General features: G+C 42.9%; 1 long non-coding RNA gene across 1 annotated transcript; it reads right to left on the reverse strand.

Annotated features, from left to right (window-relative positions):
- Positions 1-469: 469 nt before the first annotated feature.
- LOC147010918 (uncharacterized) lies at positions 470-3,979 on the reverse strand. Its single transcript, XR_015052338.1, has 2 exons — positions 2,856-3,979; positions 470-2,469 (listed from the first exon to the last, which is right to left on the reverse strand). It is a non-coding gene; the product is annotated as an uncharacterized LOC147010918 (long non-coding RNA).
- Positions 3,980-19,096: the final 15,117 nt, after the last annotated feature.

A 19,096-nucleotide genomic window follows, 5' to 3' on the forward strand; every position in this document is an offset into this window, starting at 1 on the left:
AAAAACTTATAGGCTCTAATGATGCTATTAAGACTGAAGAGCAATTAGCTGATGAATTACATAAACCAATATTCACAAAGTTTCAGAGAAGGAAAGTTTATTCCAAGGAAGTTGATTATATCTGGTCTGCTGATTTGATTGAACTCAATAATGATAAGGGGTACAAGTATGCTTTAACCGTTATTGATTTGAGGAGTAGATATGCGTGGGTTGTCCCTTTAAAAAACAAAACAGGTAATACTCTTATGTTAGCTTTTCAACAGATATTTAATAAAAGTAAGAGAAAACCTAAAAAATTGTGGACTGATGAGGGTAGAGAGTTTTATAACAAGACATTTATGAATTTTCTAAAAAATAACAGTATTACATTATACAGTACCTTTAATGAAGGGAAGGCAGTTGTTGTTGAACGTTTTAATCGTACCTTAAAAGAGAGACTATATAAAAAATTCACACAACTCGGTTCACAACAATGGTCATCTTTTATTCAGGATATTGTGGATAAGTATAATGACACGATTCACACGTCAACGAATATGAAGCCATCAGAAACATTTACAAAATTAAAATATGAAAAAGAGATTAATGTCAGAAAACCTAAGTTCAAAGTTGGTGATATCGTAAGAATATATAGGTGGAAATCTCATTTTGAAAAGGGTTTTACTGAACGATGGACGAAAGAACTTTTTAAAATTGTTGATGTAATAGATACAGTTCCTTGGACTTATAAAATATATGATTTGGAAGGGGAAGAGATTTTAGGTTCATTTTATTCACAGGAATTACAAAAGACAAAACTAAGCAGATAATACACCTTTGTGGACACTCGAGGGCCAAGTCCGAGGTGTATAACAGTATATAATGTGTGTCAAGGGGTGGACGTTCTTACATCTGTGAACCCCAAACACAGAATCCTCAACTGAATAGTCAAGGCTTAACTTTTGTTTGTGTGTGTGTGTGTGTGCAATGGGAGCAATAGGTTGGCGCTTCACTCCCTCCTACTATACACCGTTGTGGACACTCGAGGGCCAAGTCCGAGGTGTATAACAGTATATAATGTGTGTCAAGGGGTGGACGTTCTTACATCTGTGAACCCCAAACACAGAATCCTCAACTGAATAGTCAAGGCTTAACTTTTGTTTGTTGATGTGTATGTGTGTGTGTCCCAACCCTCACATTCAAAATCTCAACCCCAACCCTCACATTCAAAATCTCAACCCCAACTCAATCCTCGCCCAACACAATGTCTTTTTCAAAATGAGATTTCCACCTATATATATATATATTTTTACGTTTTTTTTTCTTCTTCCAATTCTGTCTTTTAAGGCTTTCAGGTTTGATGACATAGAAAGGGGGAGTAAGCCTGCACTTTCTTCCCAGAACGAACAATGTATATTTTTTGTTTTTTTCTCTTCTTCCAATTCTGTCTTTTAAGGCTTTCAGGTTTGATGACGTAAAAAGGGGGAGTAAGCCTGCACTTTCTTCCCAGAACTTTCTTGATCTTGCTCCCATCAAGCACCATCCGACAAAGAACTACATCGATAAGTTTAGATCCCAAAGAGTGATAGCAACTCCAAAAGTCTCCAAAATATAAATAAATAAAATAATAATAATAATAAGTAAATAAATAAATAAATAAAAGCCCCCAAAAAAGTTTCAAGTGTCCAACATAAACCCAACTTTCCAAGTCTTCAAGGTATAACCACATTCCCGTTGAGTTTCCAAGATATGTATCACATTGTGAGTTATCAATCCAGAACCCACATTTCAAGTATTCAAAGTAAAACCAACTTACAAAGTCTCTTAAGGATAACTCATTTACTGATTTTTTCAAAATTTGTGAGTCTCCAAGGTAGGACCCATATTTAGAACCATCTTGGCAGAACCCTTTTCCTGAGTCTCCAAGGTAGTTATTTAAACCATCAAGGCAGAACTCATTTACTGATTTTTTCAAAATTTGTGAGTCTCCAAGGTAGGCCCCATATTTAGAACCATCTTGGCAGAACCCTTTTCCTGAGTCTCCAAGTTGTTATTTAAACCATCAAGGCAGAACTCATTTACTGATTTTTTCAAAATTTGTGAGTCTCCAAGGTAGGCCCCATATTTAGAACCATCTTGGCAGAACCCTTTTCCTGAGTCTCCAAGGTAGTTATTTAAACCATCAAGGCAGAACTCATTTCTTGATTTTTTCAAAATTTGTGAGTCTCCAAGGTAAAACTTGTATTCTGGCTCATCAAGGTATAACTTGTTCAGTGGGTATTGTCTTGATAACTCACAATGAGTACTATTGCTGTAAAACTCTTTTTCAGGATTTTGCTGGTCTCCAAGGTATAACTCTTTGGTTGGGTCATCAAGGACGAACTCGTTCTGTGGGTCTTGGTCGCTCATAAGGTCTTCAACCAAGCCAACAATTTCGCCCCAAGTTGTAGCAAAAGCAGTATTTTCATTTCGTATTTCAGACACAATTTCCTGTGAGAGAAAATAATAATGTATTAATTAAGTTATTTAATTATTAAACGAGTCGATGTTTAAAAGGAACTAAAAATAGGAAAATAAAATCTTACCTCAATGGATAAGAGGTTTGAATCCAGTTCATCAACTTGAAGGTTTAGTTCCATACAAGACAGAGAGTTCCAAGGAACACCAAAGTCATCCCACTCAAGGTCTTGGTCGCTCATCAGGTCTTCAACCAAGCCAATAATTTCCCCCCAAGTTGTAGCAAAAGCAGTATTTTCATTTTGTATTTCAGATACAATTTCCTGTGAGAGAAAATAATAATGTATTAATTAAGTTATTTAATTATTAAATGAGTATGCTTCAATCAAAGTTTGAAAATAGGAAAATAAAAATCTTACCTCAATAGATAAGAGGTTTGAATCCAGTTCATCAACTTGAAGGTTTAGTTCCATACAAGACAGAGAGTTCGAGGCAAGCACACAGCACACCATTGCCAGCAAGAACAAATGTTTAAAATGGAGCCTGGGTTTGAAGCTTTTATAGAGAAAGACTGGTGGGTGTGGTTTCCTTTGGAAATTCCCTGGGCAAGCCTAGGCAAGCCTTCATTGGGAAATTTTTCAAAACCATAACATCCTGTAATTTTCTAGTGATTTCTTTGTGAGTCAGAGATGAACTGGAAATGATGTAAGAGTGGGCGGGGCTTAGCAAAAGTAGGCGGAGCTTAGGAAAAGTGGGCGTGGCTTAGAAAAATATCTTATGAAAAGTGGGCGGAGCTTAGCAAAAGTGGGCGGGGCTTAGGAAAAGTGGGCGTGGTTTAGAAAAAATACCTTATGAAAAGTGGGCGGAGCTTAGCAAAAGTGGGCGGGGCTTAGGAAAAGTGGGCGTGGCGTAGAAAAATACCTTATGAAAAGTGGGCGGAGCTTAGCAAAAGTGGGCGGGGCTTAGGAAAAGTGGGCGTGGCTTAGAAAAAATACCTTATGGAAAGTGGGCGGAGCTTAGTAAAAGTGGGCGGGGCTTAGGAAAAGTGGGCGGGGCTTAAAGAAAAGTGGGCGGGGCTTATTGAATACCTTGTGGAAAGTGGGCGGGGCTTAACAAAAGTGGGCGGGGCTTAAAGAAAAGTGGGCGGGGCTTAACAAAAAATAACCTGTGGCTCAGGAGGTGGTCAAACAAGAGCATTAAGAGAAGTTTATCATTTCGTAATGGCACAAAAGGGGTATCTTCAAAAATATAAAGATTCAAATGTTTTGTTTGTCAATATTTTAGATGGGGATTATTGTGCAAAGAAAATTAAACTATTGAAGGAATTTGAGAATGAACAAATCTTTATAGGTTCAATGAGTGAGCTGTTCAACCCCCAGGTGTTCAATTCAATGAGGTTCAACCTCCAAGTTAAAAGGGGAGACAAATAAATATACCTTGGGATAAAAAGGGGATTTATTTTTAGGGAAAAAAATATGAATCGCTGAAAATCCCCCATTCATTTACATGGGGAAAAGTGAGCCAGAATCAGTATTCTTACCCTACTGAGACTCATTAGAACTGCCACTTTATATGACTGCTGGCATTGATGACCGGGTACCAAGACATCCCGCTTTGATCGGACACCTGACCCTGACCCATGACGTTTATTATCATACAATTGAATTTAGAATGGGATTAAAATAAATTCAATTCAAATCAAATGGAAGACCAAATAGGTATAGCCCTGCATTGGAGTCATCAGAAGGAACCCAAACAAGCAAAAAACAAATATTAAGCCATCAGGAGGAACCTGGATAGGATTCCAATTTCAGCTGCTACTCCTCTACCCTCAAACCCATCCAGGCACAGCCAAGTGAACCTTATTCAAAAAAAAATGAAAAAATGTAAAAATAAAAACCCACATCAAAAAATAAATAATTCTGGCTGCCAGACCATGCGTCCGATCAAGTTGAAATTTAAAATACTAGTGCGTGCCCGTACGTGCAAAAGAAAAATTTTTTTTAAAAACTTTTAAACCGCTTGCTAGAAACAACCACACAGGCCGTTCCTTCGCTCTCGTGTGCACCAACGTATTTTGCCTTTTCGCAATGTCATCGCAAGGAAAAACACAAAGAGAAGAGAAGAGAAAAAAAGAAGAGAAAAAAAGAAAGAAAAAGAAACGTACTGTACGTGCATGGCCGTACGTGAAAAAAAAAACTTTTCTTCTTTCAAACAAACACACAGGCCGTTCCTTTGCTCTCGTAAATGATGACTGGATTGGGGCATTGTGTTTATCTAAAAATGCGCCTAAGAAATTGAGAATTATTAGAATACGGTAAGTCATCACTATCCGGAAGTCCGTACGTTGTAACCCGTAATGGGGAACGCGGCTGAGGATCTCTTCCCCATCGGCCACGCATACGCAGCAACGTGTCTTGTATGTCTTACCGAAATTTATGCACCGTCTAATATGAAAACGATCATAACTTGGGGCATAGTGTTGATCTATAAATGCGCATAAGAAATCAAGAAATTATTAGAATACACGAAGTCATCACTCTCTGGAAGCCCTACGTTGTAACCTGTAATGGGGAACACGGCTGAGCTTCCCTTCCCCTATCGGCCACGCCCTCGCAACAACGTGTCTTGTCATTGGTTGGTAAATAAATGGCCATAACTTGAGAACCACTTGTCCGATTAATATCAAACTTTGAAAAGGCACATCCACAGGTCCCCAGCAATATACATGGAAAGTTTCAATCAGATCGGACCAGTGGTTGTCGAGAAACAGCGGTCACAGACACACACACACACACACACACACACACACACAGATTGCTGGAATTATAGATAGATACTAGCAAAGTACCCGCCCATGGGCGGGTACAGTTATCTGTTGATTGGCGTTGGTCCCGTCTCGATCGGATGAAATTGAGAAATCGACATTATCCGGTGACCTTGACCCCGTGACCTTTGACGTTGACCTTGACCTTGATTCCACAGGATCACATATGCCGTCCGTTCCCAAGGATCACATATGCCAAGTTTCATGTCATTCTATCCAACGGTTTGGCCGTCTATAAAGGACAAACAAAGATGAAAAATTGACGTTTTAGTCAATTTATGACGTCATAACTCGAAAACCAGAAGTCGGAAGTGAATGTCGTCAATCAACTGTCATTTAATTTTGATTATCTGTTGAATGGCGTTGGTCCCGTCTCGATCGGATGAAATTGAGAAATTGAAGTTACCCGGTGACCTTGACCCCTTGACCCCGTGACCTTTGACCTTGAAGTTGACCCCCCCCATGTCCGTTCTCATGACCCAAGGATCATTCATTCCATCCAAAAAGAAAGAAAAAGAAACGTACTGTACGTGCATGGCCGTACGTGAAAAAAAAAAACTTTTCTTCTTTCAAACAAACACACAGGCCATTCCTTTGCTCTCGTAAATGATGACTGGATTGGGGCATTGTGTTTATCTAAAAATGCGCCTAAGAAATTGAGAATTATTAGAATACGGTAAGTCATCACTATCCGGAAGTCCGTACGTTGTAACCCGTAATGGGGAACGCGGCTGAGGATCTCTTCCCCATCGGCCACGCATACGCAGCAACGTGTCTTGTATGTCTTACCGAAATTTATGCACCGTCTAATATGAAAACGATCATAACTTGGGGCATAGTGTTGATCTATAAATGCGCATAAGAAATCAAGAAATTATTAGAATACACGAAGTCATCACTCTCTGGAAGCCCTACGTTGTAACCTGTAATGGGGAACACGGCTGAGCTTCCCTTCCCCTATCGGCCACGCCCTCGCAACAACGTGTCTTGTCATTGGTTGGTAAATAAATGGCCATAACTTGAGAACCACTTGTCCGATTAATATCAAACTTTGAAAAGGCACATCCACAGGTCCCCAGCAATATACATGGAAAGTTTCAATCAGATCGGACCAGTGGTTGTCGAGAAACAGCGGTCACAGACACACACACACACACACACACACACACACACACACACACACACACACACACACACACAGATTGCTGGAATTATAGATAGATACTAGCAAAGTACCCGCCCATGGGCGGGTACAGTTATCTGTTGATTGGCGTTGGTCCCGTCTCGATCGGATGAAATTGAGAAATCGACATTATCCGGTGACCTTGACCCCGTGACCTTTGACGTTGACCTTGACCTTGATTCCACAGGATCACATATGCCGTCCGTTCCCAAGGATCACATATGCCAAGTTTCATGTCATTCTATCCAACGGTTTGGCCGTCTATAAAGGACAAACAAAGATGAAAAATTGACGTTTTAGTCAATTTATGACGTCATAACTCGAAAACCAGAAGTCGGAAGTGAATGTCGTCAATCAACTGTCATTTAATTTTGATTATCTGTTGAATGGCGTTGGTCCCGTCTCGATCGGATGAAATTGAGAAATTGAAGTTACCCGGTGACCTTGACCCCTTGACCCCGTGACCTTTGACCTTGAAGTTGACCCCCCCCCCCCATGTCCGTTCTCATGACCCAAGGATCATTCATTCCATCCAAAAAGAAAGAAAAAGAAACGTACTGTACGTGCATGGCCGTACGTGAAAAAAAAAAACTTTTCTTCTTTCAAACAAACACACAGGCCATTCCTTTGCTCTCGTAAATGATGACTGGATTGGGGCATTGTGTTTATCTAAAAATGCGCCTAAGAAATTGAGAATTATTAGAATACGGTAAGTCATCACTATCCGGAAGTCCGTACGTTGTAACCCGTAATGGGGAACGCGGCTGAGGATCTCTTCCCCATCGGCCACGCATACGCAGCAACGTGTCTTGTATGTCTTACCGAAATTTATGCACCGTCTAAAATGAAAACGATCATAACTTGGGGCATAGTGTTGATCTATAAATGCGCATAAGAAATCAAGAAATTATTAGAATACACGAAGTCATCACTCTCTGGAAGCCCTACGTTGTAACCTGTAATGGGGAACACGGCTGAGCTTCCCTTCCCCTATCGGCCACGCCCTCGCAACAACGTGTCTTGTCATTGGTTGGTAAATAAATGGCCATAACTTGAGAACCACTTGTCCGATTAATATCAAACTTTGAAAAGGCACATCCACAGGTCCCCAGCAATATACATGGAAAGTTTCAATCAGATCGGACCAGTGGTTGTCGAGAAACAGCGGTCACAGACACACACACACACACACACACACAGATTGCTGGAATTATAGATAGATACTAGCAAAGTACCCGCCCATGGGCGGGTACAGTTATCTGTTGATTGGCGTTGGTCCCGTCTCGATCGGATGAAATTGAGAAATCGACATTATCCGGTGACCTTGACCCCGTGACCTTTGACGTTGACCTTGACCTTGATTCCACAGGATCACATATGCCGTCCATTCCCAAGGATCACATATGCCAAGTTTCATGTCATTCTATCCAACGGTTTGGCCGTCTATAAAGGACAAACAAAGATGAAAAATTGACGTTTTAGTCAATTTATGACGTCATAACTCGAAAACCAGAAGTCGGAAGTGAATGTCGTCAATCAACTGTCATTTAATTTTGATTATCTGTTGAATGGCGTTGGTCCCGTCTCGATCGGATGAAATTGAGAAATTGAAGTTACCCGGTGACCTTGACCCCTTGACCCCGTGACCTTTGACCTTGAAGTTGACCCCCCCCCCATGTCCGTTCTCATGACCCAAGGATCATTCATTCCATCCAACGGTTTGGCCGCCTATAAAGGACGAACAAGCACACACACATACATACATACAAACATATTCTATTTTTTTAGTATAGTAGATACTCGCGATACCCGTGCACATGCACGGGATATCAGTACAACATAGCTGGTAGCAGATGACAGACCGTACACGGGGAATGACAAAAATACGCATTGTGCAAAATGCAAGTGGTACTATGGAACGCCAAGACTTCCCAAACATTGTCGGCATGTCCGCTAAGTGCCACAGCAATTTCATAGGGATCGTGTGACGGAGAGCCGAGTTTTTAGTGTGCAAGCTTGGTATTATAAGAGAGATGTATTCCCCATCACTACGAGACCACAATTGTAAAGTTTCGATTTGATCGATTTGTTGCCGGGTTCCAAGATCAGAAGATGGTGTCGGCGATACTTCGCATCAACTTCGAGGACATTACGTTCGTCAATGCGGTCGAAACTGCATCGGCTGTCGAACAGTCGCTCAAAGATGTACGAGCCATCGCCGGTCAGACCATGGGAAGTGACATGGGGGTCAACAAGATATCCGGTTCACCTCGGACCCCACGAGCAACCTTCGATATGAATCGCGAGCCACAGTCACAACACTTCCAATCGGGTGGCAAGGGAAACACGCAGGCATGTTGGGGGTGTGGAGGTCGACGCCTCGTCCTGTGTGTCCTTTAAGGATAGCATGTGTTTGAATCGTCAGAAGGTGGGCCATCTGAAACGCGTCTGTCGAGGGGCATCAACCACAGTACACGTCATGGACAATGATGATGATGACCCAGTTCGAGATATTCAACCAATGCTGAGTCTTCATTCAGTTGGATCTTCAAAAGCTCGACCATTGACAGTAGAAGTGGAGGTTAACAATATGCCTATCACGTTCCAAATTGATACTGGGATGGCAGTCTCCATCATAGGCGAACAGACCTGTCATAAGCTGAATGGTCTGAAACTCATCGGTTCAGATCTCATACTATATACCCACACCAATGAGAAAATAAAGCCGATTGGGGTGGCAGATGCATCCGTGACCTATCAGGGCCAAGATGCCGCTCTCAAGTTGTACGTGGTTCGGGGAAGTGGGCCATCCCTTCTCTGTCGTGACTGGCTGACTCACATCAAGCTCGACTAGTCAGCCATTCACCTTGTGCAAACCATACCAAGTCGATTGGAGCATCAGTTAGAGGAGATCCTTCAAAAGCATCGAACCTTGTTTTCCAATGACCTTAGGAAACTCAAGGATATACAGGCCAAGCTCTTCATGAAGGAGAGCGTGGCTTCTCGGTTTTGTAAACCGAGGCCAGTTCCATATGCCCTGTGCGACAAGGTGAAAGCTGAGTTGTATAGACTTGAGGCCTGTGGAGTAATTGAACTGGTGCCATACTCTGACTGGGCCACTCCAGTCGTCACGGTGTTGTTCGATTATGCGGGGACTTCAAGGCTACGGTCAACCCAAGTCTTAGTATCGAGCAGTACCCACTTCCATCAATCAATGAGATATATGCACGATTGGTACGGAGTAAATTCTTTATGAAACTCGACCTGCGGGATGCATATTTTCATCTGGAAATGGATCCCGGGAGTAGTGACCTTTTAACGATCAACACATGTCAAGGTCTCTATCGGTACACCTTGCTCTGTTTTGGGATTGCTTCGGCCCCCACTCTGTGGCAGAAAGTGATGGATCAGGTTTGTGTAGATCTCAAACCTACCTGGATGACGTACTCATTGCGGGAAAAATGGCTGAGGAGCACCTCAACAACATTGACAAAGTGCGAACAAAGTTTGAGACTTGTGGGCTCCGCTTGAATAGGGACAAGTGTGCTTTCTTCCAACAACGGTTGGAGTACCTTTGGCACATCATCACACCGGTGGGGCTAGTGAAAGGCCCACGGAAGGTGGAGGCGATTCAGCACATGCCACCACCACAAGACAAGATTCAGCTTCGCTCATTCATTGGTATGGCACAGTACTACCAGAGATCCGTGAGCAACCTGAACTCTGAGTTGGCTCCATTAACGCGGCTACTCAGAAAGGAGGAACGCTGGGCATGGAGATCCGACCAACAGGCAGCTTTCGATCGTGTCAAGCTGCTACTCGCAGAAGATACGGTTCTCGTTCACTACGAACCTAAACGTCCACTCATTTTGGCATGCGACAGCTCCGCATATGGCATTGGAGTAGTGCTATCACACAAAATGGACAATGGTTCTGAATGCCCTGTTTGTTTTGCATCTCGCACCCTGTCGGCAGCAGAGCAGAAATATGCTCAAATCGAGAGGGAGGCTCTCAGCCTCGTCTGGGGAGTGCGAAAGTTTCATCAGTACCTGCTTGGCCACCATTTCACCTTGCAGACTGATCACAAATCACTCCAATTCCTCATGGAAGCAAAGCGAGGTATCCCAGTTGAGGAGGTGACACGAATACAACGATGGTGTTTGTTCCTTGCTGCCGACAGCTATGATATCCAGTTCGGTGGCACCGAGAAATATGCCAACTGTGACGGTCTCTCTCGCATTCCTTGCAAGAGGGACCCATCTTCGTCTGAATAATCCGATCATGTGGATGTGTTTACACTGAGCCAAATCCAGTGTGGGCTTGTCACGGCTAAGCATGTGGCTGTTGAATCAGCCCACGATCCTGTTCTCGCCTGTATCATACAGGCGTTCTCCACTGGAAATTGGAACGACCTGCCTTCAACACCTGAGTATCAACCGTTTGCATCTCAATCATCAGAGCTGTCTTTAGCTCAAGGTTGTATTATGTGGGGTATGAGAACGGTGATTCCTCCGAAATTCAGACAACATTGTCTCACTGAGTTGCATGCCAGTTACCTTGGCGTTGTTAAAACCAAAAGTCTAGCCCGTAGTCTTTTGTCACCTGGTCTGGACAAGGACATTGAGCATATGATTAGGCAATGCCCTACATGCCAGTCAGATGCCGACAATCCACGGCGGGTGTCGTGCCTATGGCCTGTTCCAGACAATAGTCTGTGGGCTTATGTAAAAAAAAAAGCAAAATTTTGGGTAGATTCTTGGCCCCCATGTTTAAACACATCTATAAACTTCACTGATTCAGAAAAAAAGGGTGCCAGTTTTTCTATTAGTTTTTAGGGCCTCCATTTTGAATTTCAAAATGGCTGCCGGTTTTACCCTTTATGTATGATTTTTCGGTATTTAACGTTATTTTGAACATATAATTCAAAGTGTGTTCAAATAGAGTTTGGGTACCAAATGCATTGTAGTTGAGACAACTGTTCATCTGAACTCTGTTTGCATGGATATCAACAGGTTTGATGTTAATGTCAAGAAATATTGGTATGAATGTGACACTTATTACTGGTATCTGACAAATATTTTCTGCTTGCAATATGATGCATATTCATTGAGAACCAAATAACTTCCCGCTTTATTTCAGAAGACATCCCATCCTATAAAATACTTAAGGCATTGAAATTTATGGCAACTTGTTAATTTCACTTATGGTTATGATTCCAGATTAACCATGGCGTCCTGTGGAGAACCATCATGTAAGAAGCGTGCAACTGAACCTTCCATTGACTTTCGAATCTGCTTGTTGTGTCAAGGAGACAAGTTCACTGACATTAAAGGTGTTCATCAACTGGAGCATCTGCGACTACCAGAACTGGAATCATACCAATCATTGTTGGACTGTATAAGCAAGAGGGCTCAATATCAAAACCCTGAGTATGTTCGTTTGCATCAACAACTGAGTGGCATATCTGGAAAAGAACTGAACAACCAACATGCAGTGTGGCACAAATCATGTCATGGTAAAGCAACACACAATCAACACATTGAGAGAGACAAAGATAGATATGACAAAGCAGCTTTATCTCAAGAATCAAGTGTATTGTCATACAGCAAAGTCGGTGGTCGCCCTCCCGCATCACAAACATCTAACACCCCAAAGCAAGCAACTCCTGCATCTACCAGCACACTAACAAGATCTCGTTGCCCTCCATTCTAAAAGGAACACTGTTTCTTCTGTCAAAACGAGGAGATTTGTGGTGGTAAGACAGAACGCCTTATTACTTGTCGAAGTGTCGATATTGGAGTGTCAATCCAAAACATAGGTGATGTTAGCGGGAATGAACAATGGAAAGTAAACCTGGCATACATCATAAATGATGGCGACTTTCTTTCAAGGGACATTAAATATCACAAAAATTGCCATACCATTAACTAGCGCAAGTACATACATGCCAAAGAAAGAGTCAGCAACAGAGAACATCAGGCAGAAAATACAGTGGAATTTATTTCTGCAGAGATCGAGTTCAGTGCTGAATTGCAGGAATCTATAGATCAAGGAAGCATCCTTACTTTGAGTGACGTAGCAACAGGATATATCTAATTTATGCACAATCATGGCATTCCAAACCCACAGATTGCACGTGCAGTGCTACTCACCAAAATAGAACAACAAATATCAAACTTCACAATTACTGAAGCAAAAGGAAGAAAACCTGCAGTCATTCATTCTAAGGAAACTGTTCGGTCAGCAATAGATACCGTTGTGGAGGAACGTGATGTTTTAGCTATGAGACGAGATATGAAGACCATCTTTCATTGCTCAAAACTTATCAGGCAATTTATCTGGCAAGCCCACGAATCTAATCCATGGACCTTTAATGGCTCATTGACAAATTGTGAAGAACAGTGTGTACCTGCAGAACTAGTTGCTATGATGAGGTGGACATTACAAGGAACTCGAGCTGCAACAACAGACACACGTGCCAAAGAGCTCAGCAACACATGTCGCACTCTTTCACATTCCATAGTGCAAGCATGCAAAACAAAGAGGCAAATGTCTCTGACACCAAAATCAAATACAGCTGATTTTCGGTGCAGGCTGTGATACGACAGGACATATCCAAGGGAAGGGAAAGAAGGGGTGCTTTACAACTTTCCTGAAGGCAAGCCCCACCATTCTGAGATCACTCGCTGACCTTGGCGAAGGGGATGAGCCATCTGAAGAAGTTCTTCATGGTTGTGAAGAGTTTCTTTGCTCTCTTTTCTCTCCAGTTGGAGTCCACGTTGGGCAAGCAAAGATGCCGAGATGGTTTTTGTTCAAGCAACTCACAGATGAACAAGGAGTTGACGAACTGCCACCGACTCAGGGAGCATAGATTGAACATGTACGCCGGGCCCATGTCCAGTGTAATATCTGCCACCAGGATATGGTATTGAACCCAACTTTCTTGACCCTTTGACCTTGGAGTGGCGAAACCAAGACAAAAAGCTACTGATTGTTCTTTCTCAGGTTGCACCAGCTCCAGTCTCAGTGCTGCAGCTCGTCAGGTGTAACTGAGAAATCAAAGTGTTCAAGAAGGTGCTCATGCAGAGGAAACAGTGTGGTCTGTACCGAACTTTGCAAATGTGGTGGGGAAGGCGACAGCTGTACGAACATAACACCACCAAGGATTGGCGAAGATCTTGAAGATGATCGAAGCAATGACAATTATAAATGTTTAATCAGTAACATTGACACTCCTGATTCATACATGTAGCATTTTGATACCTTTGAAACAAAACTTATCCATCTTCTAATTGTGTAACCGCCCAAATAAATTTATATTGTATTACATGCTCTATATTATTTCTGTTAAATGTTTTGAAGGATTGGCAAAGAGTGTTCCAATCATAAATATGTTGTTATTATTGGAATCCTCCTGTGCCAAAACATATGATTAGACACCAAAAACATCTTCTTATGTCTATTGGTTCAAAAGTAATGGCATTTTACATAGAAAACCCCCAAAATCAGGCGGCCATCTTGAATTTTTTCCAATATTTAGAGTATTTCTAGTGCTCTTAGTTTGCTTCTAATGAATCTTTGTCCCCTTTATATGAGTTTAGATAAAATAAATATTGTATGACATTTGAATGAATAGTTATGGTTAATTTGAAATATTATTTTTAAAAGAAGATTTTCGGCGGTGGCCATTTTGAAATTCAAAATGGAGGCCCTAAATGTTAATGGAAAAACTGGCACCCTTTTTTTCTAAACCAGTGAAGTTTCTAGATGTGTTTAGACATGGGTAACACGAATCTACCCCAAAAATGACAAACCCAGAAAATGTTACATAAGCCCACGGACTACAAGCCATGGCAAAGAATTAATGTAGATTTTGCTGGTCCATTTATGGACAAGATGTTCTTGGTTGTAGTTGACGCGTTCTCCAAGTGGCCAGAGGTTGTTATCATGCCATCCACAATTGCAGAAAACACAGTTGAAAAACTGTGGTCAATCTTTGCAAACAGAAGAGTACCTGAAGTTTTGGTTTCTGATAATGGTCCGCAATTTGTTTCTGGTGTTTTTAATGATTTCATGGTTCAGAATGGTGTCAAACATCTCAAGTCAGCACCATACCATCTGGAAATGAATGGCTAAGCTAAGTCATTTGTTAAGTCGTTAAAACGTGTTTTGTGTTGAGGGAAGGGGTTGACGTGGATTTCTATCCTTGAACCGCGTCGTGATCGAAAGGATTATTTAGATTGTTGAGGGATCTTGTCCTCCTCGAGGATTCAACGTCTAGCCGACTCGGTGTTGCATGTATCGGGATAAAATAAACCACAGAAGTTCAGTAAAAATCAATGTCCACAAGGAGTTCTTTCTTCTGTACAATTTATTTGCTGTCTTTCTCTCTTTTCTTCCCCCCCTCCATATATCCATCCCATTTTATAAGCAGAGAGGGCTTTTGATCGCAAAGAACAGAATGTACAGCTTATCAGCCCGGTCACCTTGTACTTGCAGAAGAACCAAGCAATGTCCAAAGTGTCAAAGAAAGACAAGATTATAAGGAGATGGTAGGCCTTAACAACTAAATAATAGAACAGTAGAGGAAAAAAAAACCACAAACACTTTGACCTACTCAGACTGAGGCAAAGGTTTCTTGTCTAGAGAGAAATAATTTCCCCAACAGGGTCATCTATGCAAGCAATGGTTGATGTGTTTTTACTACATTATGGGGATGCTGCTCACCCATCAAATAGTGATACACCTGCTATGCGTTTGTATGGGCGTGCATTGGGATCTAGACTGGATTTGTTGAGACATAGTAGGTCTATGTCCGGGTCGGTGTCATGTCCAACGCTTGTTTGTACCTTTGAAGTAGAGCAGCCTGTGATGGTACGTGATTATTTCCACAATTGTAAGTGGGTACCGGCAGTGGTATCTGTGGTACTCGGACCAGCCAAGTTCATGGTTAAAACTAATGATGGGAAAGTGTGGAAATGGCATGTTAACCAAATTCATGATCGCTTTTCAGCATCACCATCAGCACCGGGTATCATTGATTCGGAACTTGTTGTGCCACCACCTCAAGTTTCTGTTGAATCGTCAGTGCAAGACATGTCGGCTCCAAGTGGGTTAGTTGGTCCAAGGTGTTCATCTGAGTCCGTTCTGAACAGAGAAAATGCACAAGTTTTTCTACCTGATGCTCTTGATGCTAAAAATGTGATGAGTCCTACTGGTATGTCACCCCTACCAAATCAGGAGGAATCTGTTTCTATGTCTCCTAGCTGTCCTGTTCGACCTGAATGGCTCAGAAAGCGTCCTCAGTATTGGAGGATTTTGTCTGTTAACTTTAGCCATTTAGAGGGGGAGGAAATGTGCTGTGTGTAGATCGGATGTTTGGAGTCACGTGATTGGGTGTTTGATATTATGCTCCGCCTGCTGGGCGGTGTTCCTGTGTGCCGATGTTTCCCGGAATAAAGAGCTCATACCTGCTTGCGCTCCTGACCTAGTGTCTTCTTCTCGTATTGTCAGTGAACACTACAGCATCAAGGAAATAAAAACGCCCAACACAAAGATATACCTTCAAACAGCATTCTTTGAAAGAGGCCTGAAAGTGGGTAATTAGCGAAATTCGAATTTTATAAATGTGCCAAGCCAGACAACACAAACTGTCAATCGATACTGTTACGGTTCTCGGAATCATATGCATACAACATACTGTTGTCGCGAGTCAGTTATTTCATTAATGTATGTGTAGTTAGGTCCCTACCTTTTGTCTAGTGCGAAGACGAGGGAGTGTGTTGCGATGGGCTATAGTTAGGATTAATTAATCATTTTTTCCCTTTTATTTTATTAAATCATTTTCCCCTCCATTCCACTTCCCACTCTTCCTCATTTATTTTCTGAGGTGAATTGCCTCGCACCCTCGTCTCGCTTACCATAGCATATCACCGACTACCCACTGTATCCAGAGTCTCGTTTTCTGAGGCAGAATCCTGAAGTTTGCTATGAAAGCCGCATCGGCTTCCACCTTTCCAAACCAAGACACGCGTGGCGTGAGCGGGCCAGACCAGCGTCTGGCCGAAACCCCGCCCAGAAAGGCGGACCACATGAAGGACCGGTCCAATCGGGATGCTCGGATCGGACGATGACGTCGGTTTCGCCAAGGCTCCTCCCCGAGCTCCAGGCTGTATAAAGCATGGACCTCCGAGTTGGTCGTTGGAATTGTGAAGAAGTTGGAGAGGTTGAAGAGAATTGCAGGGAATTGTTGGAGAGGTTGAAGAAAATTGCAGGGAATTGTTGGAGAGGTTGAAGAGAATTGAGAGTTGTTGTAAAAGTGCTCCTGCTGCCTGGCTCTGCCTACGTCTCGCCTCGACGGCCCGCCTACTGTACTGGTCCTCGCCCACACGACCTCGACCAAGCCTCTAATCTGGTCCTGCCTACTACTCATCTCTCGCCTCTTTGAACTCCGCCAGACACGATTACCACACGTGCGGCTGTGGACCGAACTGCACAGCTTTTGTCGGGCGCCGCACCACGGAGCATCCCTTCCCCCGAAACGCTCAGGTACCGAAAACTGTGACCTCAACTCCCTCCCTCCCTGGCTGCAAAAGGTCCCTTTTCTTTTCATTTGGGTTTATTTCGTCTGAGTATGTGTCTGAGTGTGTTGGCGCCTGTTCGTTAGATAAGCCTGTATAAGATTTTTATTGTTGTAATTGTTGCTTTATTAATCTTGCGTCAAGTCTGCACTGTGTCCACTTTTGTAAGTTGCTTGTAAAATTGCCGCACCACACCTCTCATCTTTCCCCTGCATTACATACCGAATAAAACTTTTTATTGTGCCACATGCTTTTCCCCGCTTATTGTAAATAAGTAATTGTAGAAATGTTCCCAGCTCGTCCTTGTCTTTTCCTCCATTGGTCCAACATGGTTCGAATATGAGTTTAGCCAGGTCTTTATTCCTGATAATCCGTTCCTTCTAGCCGGTACGTCCTGGGCAGTGCCACTCGACTGCATCCGATCCGGAAAGGTCGTTGGTAGTTGGTAGAGTGATCCGGTTCGGGCAAGGCGTACCGAGGGCGTGGTTCCCCGGTAGCCGAAACCACGTGGTTAATTAGGTAACTTGTTTCTAGACAGGAGGACGCTACACCACGCGGTTGAGGCATTGGCGTCCACGGTCGGTTAAGCGACCCGCCACGTTACGGAATTATCCGTGAACGACGCCCTACAATTCCGGGAAGTCTGGTGAGAATCGTCGTAGTTTTCGCCACCTAGTGGTCTTCTCACCTGACCCTGCCAGCCCGCAACAATACTTTGTCTTCACAGCGAAAAAAAACATGGCGAACACCTGGGCGGATGGACCTTATTGTTTTTAGGTCAGCTCGCTGACCTAATAAAACCGTTCGATGTCCTCAGGTCCGTCTGTCTGTCTGTTTGTCTGTCTCTCTGTCCGTCTGTCTGTCAATTTTTATTTTTCTCTCTCCTCCTAGACGTCTCGGCCGATTGAGTTCTAACTTGACACGATGATAATACTAGTTGCTCTCTATAGATCGTCTGAGCGTTTTTTTCGCATTTTCACCTCGGGGTCAAGGTTACAGGGTCAAGTACAAAATGACCGATTGGTCGAATGGCCTATAAGGAAGCATCGGACGGCTATAATGCATAATGGGTTTCATCGGGATTATTAAGAAGATTTAATTCGACCAACTAGTTTCTCGTTACCTCTGTCGTTGAGCCCTGTTTATTGGGCAACACGAGGTCCGCTGACTTCAACACGGCCTCACGCGGTTATTTTAAGTTCAATTTAAATTCTGTTTTCACTTTCTATAGTCGCCAAAGTTGACTAACACTCGGTTGCGTCAAGTTTTGTATCCGAGCTGACCGTCAAACCCGCTCGGGTGTATCATTTTTAAATGCATCAATGTCGAAGTGAGAGGTGGATTACAAATGGAGATCACACAATGCGATCCTTGCACATTTTCAGTGGATAAAACACCTCCCAAGTCACCTACCGCATGGCACCGCTGGACCCAAGAAAGGCGGAAACGTAGTCTGATCGATGTGAGATTGAAAGCGTGTGTACTTTTTCCCTAAAACAAACAACCAAGCAGCTTGGAGAGCGCTCGCCAAGTGGCTTAAGCATTCAAGCAAGCACTCCAATGAAACGGCTTTCTTGGCACACAATTGGCAATCACCGACCCGTCATATTAAACATACACCACCTCCCGGGGATGCCCGAAATGTCACACATGTCCGAATTGGACAAATGAACACTTTTCTTGGAGTCGAAACTGCTTGCAAGTTCGATTCTGGAGCTTAAATTTTGTAATTCGTTTTCGTTTGAGATACTCATGGCGAACGCATAAGCGGAAATGAAATAAAACAACGAACACTGACGTCTCTGGGCCATTAATAGCATTGCAATGTACCAAGCGATTTGTAGCTATGATGAACAGTTTGTTCCAAGTTGCGGCCTGCTCCAAGTCAAGGTGAGGTTGAGCAGGTCAAAAAACATGCCAGCTTCAGACCCCAGCGAGGTTTCCCAGGAAATGCCTTAGGACCCCAGACAGTGAGGTGGCCGAGGATCGCCTGATGAAGAATATAATTAAATAAGGCTGCCAATTATCTTCAAAAGGGGTGTTTTAATTAACCCAAACACACAATTTTCA

The sequence above is a fragment of the Eptatretus burgeri genome, chromosome 16 (assembly GCF_056783735.1).
Source record: "Eptatretus burgeri isolate ZD-2024b chromosome 16, Ebu_testis_v1, whole genome shotgun sequence".
Lineage (NCBI taxonomy): Eukaryota > Metazoa > Chordata > Myxini > Myxiniformes > Myxinidae > Eptatretus > Eptatretus burgeri.